This window comes from Cervus canadensis, chromosome 33, assembly GCF_019320065.1.
Source record: "Cervus canadensis isolate Bull #8, Minnesota chromosome 33, ASM1932006v1, whole genome shotgun sequence".
Taxonomy (NCBI): domain Eukaryota; kingdom Metazoa; phylum Chordata; class Mammalia; order Artiodactyla; family Cervidae; genus Cervus; species Cervus canadensis.
Window position 1 is genome coordinate 36,496,433 of NC_057418.1, and position 7,986 is coordinate 36,504,418.

A 7,986-nucleotide genomic window follows, 5' to 3' on the forward strand; every position below is an offset into this window, starting at 1 on the left:
GAAATTTCCCAACCAGCCCACTTTGAATAGTTGAAGGAAGTGTTAGGTAGTTAGAATAGGGAGAAAGAGTCCAAAATGGTGGTGGCTAAAAGACCTGGAAGGGAAAGCCCACAAAAATAGAACAGAGGAAGGTCCGAGGACCAGAGTGAGAACCTCAGGTAAAACAAACAACGCTCCTGCCTAAGCCCAATTTACACAAGGCAGGCCCAGGGACAGAGTAACATATAAAAAGAGGAGCCAAAGCCCTCTTCTCCCCTTATTTTGCTCCCTCCCTCTCCCCCGCGCGATGGGGCAATCGTCTCTTCGCGTCTTTGGATCAACGTGCCCTCATGCCTCAAAGATGGATTTTCCTGCTATTATCTAAATAAATAGAGCTGTAACACTGAGCTGTAACACTGGTTTATTTAAGAGCTATAACACGGTCTGTTCGATACCCGAGAGCTATAACACGGTCTGTCTTCCGAGAGCTGTGACCCGCCAAGGGGCTTTAATGTCCCACTCCAAATTTTTGTTGTGACGAGACAAAGAGCCGAGGAACATACACTCGCGTGACAGAAGGAAGAAATTGTTAATAACAAATCCCCTCTGGAGGTTGCCCAGAACCGGGACTTAACTCCCTCTCCTTTTAGTATAAAGAGGTCTGAATGCTCACTGAGGCGGGTGGATCTGCAGGACACAGGTCCACCACCTTCTCGTCTGCTCTGCCGGCTTTCCGAATGACGTTGCTATTTCTCACCTCAACTACTTGTGTCTTTGTTGATTGGCCTGTTGTGTGATCAGCAGGAGGATGGTCTTGGGCCTGGAAACAATTACACACCCAGCCTAGCATGGAGTAAACTCCGTTAGTATCTGTCCTACAGAAGGTGACAGCATCGCTGGGATTCTTCTTCCAGACTCTGCTCTTTCCAGCGACTCTCTCACCTCCGGCCACTCAAAGGACACCGGATCCTGAAACCAGCCCCACGCTCTTGCCCGAGGCAGCATGATGCTTGTGGAGTGCTTGGGAGTTCTTGACCAGATGGTGAGGCAGAGGGCGGTGCTGGATCTCACCAGGCGGGAGCGGCAGCCGTGTCCCTCCCTACAGGGCCGCGGGCAGGCCCAGCTCCGCAGAGAGTCAAGTCCTCCTCCGGGGCCAAGAGCTCTGCTCTTAAGGCCCCACAAGTGAGGACAAGCTTGGGGCCCGTGACACTGGTATCAGGAGCTGGGGCACCTGCCAGGCTGTTTCCAGCATCATCAATAGGTCCTCATAAATCTATTGCTAGTGAGTTCTTAGTCCTTCCTGACCCTGTTCAAGGATTCAGCTCTTCAACTTCATGGGGTGTCTCCCGAGGGCCCGAAGCCGTGTGGCTGTCTTACCCTGTCTGTTTCAGTCATGCTCTGATACTTTACCTCTCCTGTCGTGAATGTAAATCCTCGCATTCTATCTGTATCCAGAAAACCAGCTTCTCTTCCACTTTGGGCTCACTCCAGAGCTCAGGAATCCTGCTCACTCTCGCCCTTCCCCTCCACCATCCCCGCCATCCGCAACGACCCTCTTCTCCACATCTCAGCAGCAAGTCACCTCTTCCACAGTGTGGATTCCTCTCCATGTGTGTTTCGGGTGAATCTTCTCCGTGGGATCCAGGGCTCGCAGGTGCAGAGACCATGGCTGGCTCAGAGGATGGACTTGATGCCAGCAGCCAGCACAGAGCCTGGAACGTGAGAAGTGCTGGCACGAGTTTGAAGAAAAAATCACTGCGAATTTTCCTCCTGCACAACCGGAGGGTAGACATTTGTTTGGCTTCCTTCTTTGTGGCACATACCTATAAAAAAATTAGCTGGACCTTCACGTGGTATTTAGATGTATTGTGGTGCTTCCACCGGCTTTTAGCAAAGTGTCTTAGATGATCACAGGCTCCCCACCCTGGGGACTTCTGGTTTTAAATATTTTACCACGATTTCCCCAACTATTAGCTGTGATTCAATGCTCCACACACGCTGTCTTACAGATTTCCCTTCAGCTTCCATTCGACATCTTCTTTGAAGATCACGGCTCGGACCATAATTATCGGCGGCTCTCTTTTTCCTCATCCAGCTTTCATCATTCTGTGGAATTACTACTTGCATCTCACGGGCAAATCTGCATTTTCCTACCGTCTCAGCAACTGAGGGGTGCGCTCCAACCCTGCGGTATGGATGGCGATGATGGCGACCGCTGAGCTCGTGCAGGAGAGGCCGGCCCGGTGACCACCAGGCACGAGAAAACCAGACTGGCCTTAAGAGAAGAGTTTCCAAGTCAACACCCTCCTGCGGCATCCAGATCTTGGCAGAAGGTTCTGGTGGTTCCAGGCCAAGCACACGTGCCCTGAGACCCTGATGGGGGTGGCACGTGGGTCCTCATACGGAGCAGCACTCTTGCCGAGAAGGAGGTGGGCCAGGGGTGGGGGGCAGTGGGATGTGGAAAGAGGTAGGAGGTCTCCGGGGAAAGCTGGATCTCTGGGTTAGCGTGATACCCAGGTGAGGTCACAGCACACGACATGTCACGCCTTGGAAAGCAGGGCTGTGTAGAACTGAAGCTAGCCCTGCGAGGGCCAGGGGAAGGAGGCCTTGGCTGGTTATTCGACTGCCTGAGCTTTATCACCTTGGGAAACTGTGCGATGTTCTAGGGCGGCCTGCAGCCCTAGCATTTGATCGGTGGAATCACACGTAAAACAAATGAATGGTTCTAATGGCGAGCCTGTTAAGCACACAACACGTAGAATAGATCACATGGTGAAAGGACTCATTATCAGTAAGTGGTTTCAACTTTTATAAGAAGAAAGCGGTAAGTGGTAAAGCTGAGGAGAGTAAACGTGTGTGTGTTCACGTAGATACACATGCACACACATACACACGTATCTGTTAATATACATTCACAAGAGAAAAGAGCATAGTGTAACATAAGGCTGCAAGAGCTGCTAACTTCACAGCACAGATGGGAACCCAAATCCCCCCTCTCCCGGAGTTCTATCAGAGGCGCAGTCTAATAGAACCGGGGCTGATAACGCCACACAGCCTGCGTGGCTCTCAGCACTGCTGCGGGGGCAGGAAACGCCCCCCACACCAGCCTGCACACGGAAGGAGCCACTTCCGCGGGGTTACGTCACGTGACCACGGGACATCGTGCCTTCCCTCCTACATTGACAGTAAGGAAATGAAACGTACAAAGGTCTCATGTTACAGGAATTCACCGGCTTTTCAGAAATAAATCCACCCAGCTTCTGGGACCAACACTATGACTTCTGTCGAAATCTAGGGAAATTTAAGCAAGTCTCTAATGTCTGTGCAAAATTGTTTCATTCGTGTCCGACTCTTTATGACCCCATGGATCGTACCCCGCCAGACTCCTCCGTCCATGGGATCCTCCAGGCAAGAAGACCTGAGTGGGTTGTCACTTCCTATTCCGGGGGATCTTCCCAACCCAAGGATGGAACTCTAACACCTATTTACTGAAGTAAAGGAGCTCTACCCCGCTCACGGGGCAGCTGAGGATTATTGGGGAAACTGCGGGAAAGCACCCTGGGAAAAGCACAGACCCAGCCCCACAGACCGCGGCAGTGGGGACAGAGAGATCTGGCGTCTGCAGGACAAGGAGCCCGCACTCTGTGAGGCCCGAAGCCAGCAAGACCTGGGCAGACCCCGCGACTGTCCCGTGGCCGAGCCTGCCGGAACTCTGGTCCACTGAGGACTGGGGTCTGTCATCCGACCTGGAGAAGGGGAGATCGGAGCAGACGCGCGCACTTGGCCCAGTGCCCGCCCGGCGCTGTGAATGCCCGCCCGGGCTAGCTGAGTGCCTTCTGCCCTGGGTGTGGGTGCTCACCCTCCACACCCCCAGCGCCCCAGCAGCCGCAGAGACGCGGCGTGTGTTGAATCCAGTCGTGTCCTGCTCTGAGGGTGACTGAAAGAGAAGATGCGGATGGGCACATGGCCGAGGGCAGTGCCCGGACCCTCCCCTAGAGAGCAGCCCTCCACGCCCTGTGCGGTGGCAACGGAAGGCAGACGGTCCGAGGGCCGGGCCCCTGATGGAATCTCTGCGGCACGTGCCCCTGCAGGACCCGGGTGCCCCAGGTGAGGTCCGGCTGCTGCTGAGGTTTAGGACACAGAGTACATCTTCCCGTGAAAGCCGGGTGACTTCCTCAGGCCGGAACCCCCAGCAGAGTCCCTGCCAGGAGCAGGGAGCCGGCGCCGGGAGGAAGGGGTGGAGATGCAGACAGTCAGGAAGAAGCGGGGGCACCTCCACGGGAGGCGCAACTCGGGGCCCGGGACTCCAGCTGCAGCCCTACGTCCACGGGAGTGGCCACGTCCCAAGGGTCAGGGGTTCAGTCCTCCCCCACCTACCACCAGGAGGCCCCTCGCCCGCAGGCCTGGGGGCCCACTGTGAGCCCACTGACGGGATTCGCTGTCACGGCCCTGAGCACACGACTGGGACTCACGGACTCTGGCCGTTCCCCATCCTGAGTCACCAGGGACCTCGTCTGCCCCTCTCGCTCAGCCCCAGGCATGGGCAGCAGGTCGGCTCGTGCTCCCCCAGAGATGTGCTCCCCCAACGTGCTCCCCCTAACTCCCAGTACCCGTGACTCTGACCTCAGTTGGAGATGGGGCCCTCACCGAGGTCACTAAGTTAGGGATGTCAAGGTGAAGTCCTCCTGGATTCGGCTGGGCTCTTAATCCAGCAGCTGGTGGCTGTTAAAAAAAAAAGGAGAGGAGAGTTCAAGCCACAGGGACACAGGGAAGACAGCTGCATGGAGATGCGGACAGGGCTGGGCTGGGTGCGTCCCAGGTCGAGACCCAGCAAAGTCAAGGACGAGGCTCAGGCCCGGAGTCAGGCTTTCCTGGCTCTTTGTGTTTGTAACCAGAACTGCAGTAAATACCCGCAGGGCGTAGGCCGGCACTTCCCTGACCAGAAGCCCAGGCTCAGCTGGGAGGCCAAGCCGCAGAAGGACGTCTGGAGTTCAAAGGCAGAGGGTGAGGCCAGGGAGGAGGCGGCCCAGCAGGCAGGAAGGAATGGAGGCACCGTGTCCTCGCCCCACAGAGCCTGCTCCGCTGGAGTGTGAAGCCAAGTCCGGGCTCCTCCTGTTTTGAAAACAGCAGTTCTTACAGGTATCAGGGAAAAATCTGTCCAGAGCTATGATGCGTGTTTTAAAGCCCCCAAAGGAGGAAAAATGCAGCTTTGGGAGGAGGGCCAGGGCTTGGGGAATTTAGTTAAGAGAAGAATTCCGTGAGCAAACACGGCTAAGTTACAAAGTCCACAGAAAGGTGGTTGGAGCCAATTCAAAGATATTCCACAACGAGATATGCAAGTCACAGAAAAATGGAGATTTTTCACGTCTAAAGTTTTATTCAGAGTCTGGACTATATAAACAAAGCTAGTACAAATGAAAGCCTTTTTTTCAGATATATTTTCAACACAGGCTTGGATGACAATGAACAAATCATTGTCAGCAACACAGGGTCTTCAAAATAATGAAGGAAGCAATGGATTTTTAGCCCAATTCACAGGAAAGCAGTTAAGCTCCTGACTAATTGCTGGTTTTTGCTGCGTTTGATCCAACCGATGACCTCTAAAGCAATGACCTAGTTGAAAAAGTTAGCCAACGAAAGAAGGAAGGTAAAAACAGAGCGTCAAGCTAAATTAACTCACCCTCCAGGAGACGGGGATTGTAGTCTGGGAACTTGAGCTTGAGAGAGAAGGTATGGAGTGCCATAAACTTCCACTGCGGAGAACAGGCAGGCCTCCCGGTGTGGGAGGAAGCTCTTACGGTCACAGGTCACAGGCTGTGCTCACCCACCCAGGGAACACGTGGAGGTCCGGCTGGCCCTGACCGTCCCTGGAAGTCTGGGTCTGTGTGAACAGGGCTCCCAGGATGGGCCGTGGGGGAGAGGGGCAGAGATCACCAGCAGCGGACTCTGAATTGGGATCCTGAGGGTCTAGAAGCCGTGGCTGGGCTGAGAAAGACCACCAGGGCCTGGAGGAGAACCTCAGCCTTGCCTCTGGGTCCCGCCCCCCCTGCCCTCCCCCTGCCCCCACGGCACGAGCACTTTCCGCGGGTCTCAGGAAACAACCCCAGACTGTCGGAGCAAAGCGAGCTGGGACCTGGGGTGCAGACCTGGCTCAGATCCCCACGTGACACTTAGCCCCTGCATGGCCTTGGGCCCAGACTCGGAACCGCAGGGGTGACATCCCTGAAAAGACGTAACGTCCACCTTCAGTCACCAGGGGGCGCTGGCGGGACGCTCACACCACCCCGGGTGCGTGGTGACGTCACGAGGTGTGAATGTATCAGTCAGCTCAGGATGCTGCTGCTGCGTAACAAAATGCTACCGATAGGGGCGGGGCTCAAGCACTGAAATATCTGTTTTCCCAGCCTGGAGGCCGGGATCCAAGGGCCCAGGGTCTTCTCACCGTCCTCCCTCTGTGTCCAGACGTCCGCTTTCGTAGGGGCATGAGCCTTACCGGATACGGGCGTGACTTACCTTGGATGGCCCGCAGGCGCGGCTCGTACAAAACCCCTTCCGCCTCCGCTTCTCCTAGCATCTCCCGGCAGGGTTCCCCGGCTCTGGCATCAATATGTTTTGCTTTCTTTGGTGTGTTTTTAAGTAGAAATCAAGTTCATATAATGGAATAAACCGTTGCCCCTGACTCATGACATTTTCTCATCTTCCATTCATGCTTGTCTCTCCAGCCGTCTTGTATTTTATTTATTCATTTCTTGGTGTAAGTTATTTGATTAACACCCAAGACGTATACAACTGGAGCAGAGGACTGGAGCAGAGGACTGCCACACTGCCACTCACATCTGTGTTCCCCCATCCCCACCCCTCTGCTCTCCATCCCCCAGCTGGCCGACAGCAGGTGATGCTGTCCTGAATCTTGTCTGTGGTTCTCCTCATATGTTCATTCTATAGTGTTAGCAGCGTGTGTGTGTGTGTGTGTGTGTGTGTGTGTGTGTGTGTGTCCCTGAGGAGGAATATTTGGTTCCGATTTTGTTGCCTGTGTTCTTTATGTTTCAAGAGCTGTTCTTTAAGTCAGTACTTACTAGAGTTTAGTCTCTAAACCACAGCAGCTGGGAACCTGGAACTCCTACAACTCATGAAAATTCTCCAGCGGTCCCTTCCCCGCTCCTCCACCCACCTATGAATCAGACACTGTGATGTGTGGTTCTCTGATTACTAATGAGGGCAGCAACCTCCCAGTGCCCTTGCTGAATGTTTGTGTTTGCTCTGCTCTGAAATTCTGGGCAGAGCTTTGCCACTTTTTTTTTTTTTTTTTCCTACTGGGTTGTTTATCATTTTACTATTGAATTTAGCTCTTTATATATTCTTGACACTGATTCTCAGTTCAAGTGCATAGAGAATATTTTCTTCCTTTTTGGTCTGTGTGTTCTTTCTTGGTGTTGCTTTAAGATGAACAGACCTTCTAATTTTCATATAATCAAGTATATTTTGTTGTTGTGTGTAACACTTTTTGAGTCTTATATAAGAATTTCTTCCTTATCCCCAGGATCAGAAGAAAGAAATACACTTGTATGTTCCACTAACGCTTTAAAGGATTTGCTCTAGATGTGTCCTAAAACCACCTGGAACTGCTTTATAAGCGCTGTAAACTAGGGGTCCAAGGTCATTAGTTTTCCCACGTGAATAGTCTCTGTTTGGGACTCTCCTTTCTCTGAACCACGAGGACCCTGAGCTCCTATGGGTGTGGCTGTCCCGCTCCCGCATCCTTGCGTCATCAGCAGCTGTCTTCCCCTCAGTGTCGGTCAGTCTCTAAGCCGTGTCCTTTCGGTAGCTTCAGAATAAATATTGGCGTCTGGCAGTCGGGTCCCCTCTCCCTGCGCCTGTTGACTACTCCTGGACCTTTAATATTTCCTAATTCATTTTTCTTAAAAACTGCTTGTAAAGACCCACAAAATACCCTGGTGGGAGTTTGCTTGGGTTTTCATTTAAATGATAGATGAATTTTAGGAGAAT

At 53.2% G+C, this 7,986-nt stretch overlaps 1 long non-coding RNA gene across 1 annotated transcript; it reads right to left on the minus strand.

Moving 5' to 3' along the window:
• Positions 1-424: 424 nt before the first annotated feature.
• Positions 425-6,791, minus strand: LOC122434155. Its single transcript, XR_006267273.1, has 3 exons — positions 4,890-6,791; positions 4,603-4,701; positions 425-2,716 (listed from the first exon to the last, which is right to left on the minus strand). It is a non-coding gene; the product is annotated as an uncharacterized LOC122434155 (long non-coding RNA).
• Positions 6,792-7,986: the final 1,195 nt, after the last annotated feature.